This window comes from Dipodomys ordii, unplaced genomic scaffold, assembly GCF_000151885.1.
Source record: "Dipodomys ordii isolate 6190 unplaced genomic scaffold, Dord_2.0 Scaffold413, whole genome shotgun sequence".
NCBI classification, from domain to species: Eukaryota; Metazoa; Chordata; class Mammalia; order Rodentia; family Heteromyidae; genus Dipodomys; species Dipodomys ordii.
The window spans coordinates 4185-4476 of record NW_012267629.1 but is presented as its reverse complement, the minus strand read 5'-3'; positions in this window follow the sequence as shown (position 1 = coordinate 4476).

Here is a 292-nt window from a genome sequence, read left to right as displayed (position 1 = left end):
TCAAGTGGTAGAGCGCTAGCCTTGAGCTGAAGAGCTGGGGGACAGCGCTCAGGCCCAGAGTTCAGGCCCCACAATCAGACCCCCCCCCCAAAAAAAAGAGCTCTGGTTTTACAAACAAAAGAAATGCAGCTATTGGTTAGCTGCAAGAATGCACATATGATTATTATTTTTTGTTGTGAAAATATTGTACAGAGGGTTTACAATTACATGGGCAAGATAATAAGTACATTTCTTATCAAGCACTGTAGCCTCCTCCTTTGTTTGCCCTTCCCATCCTCCTCACCCCACCCAA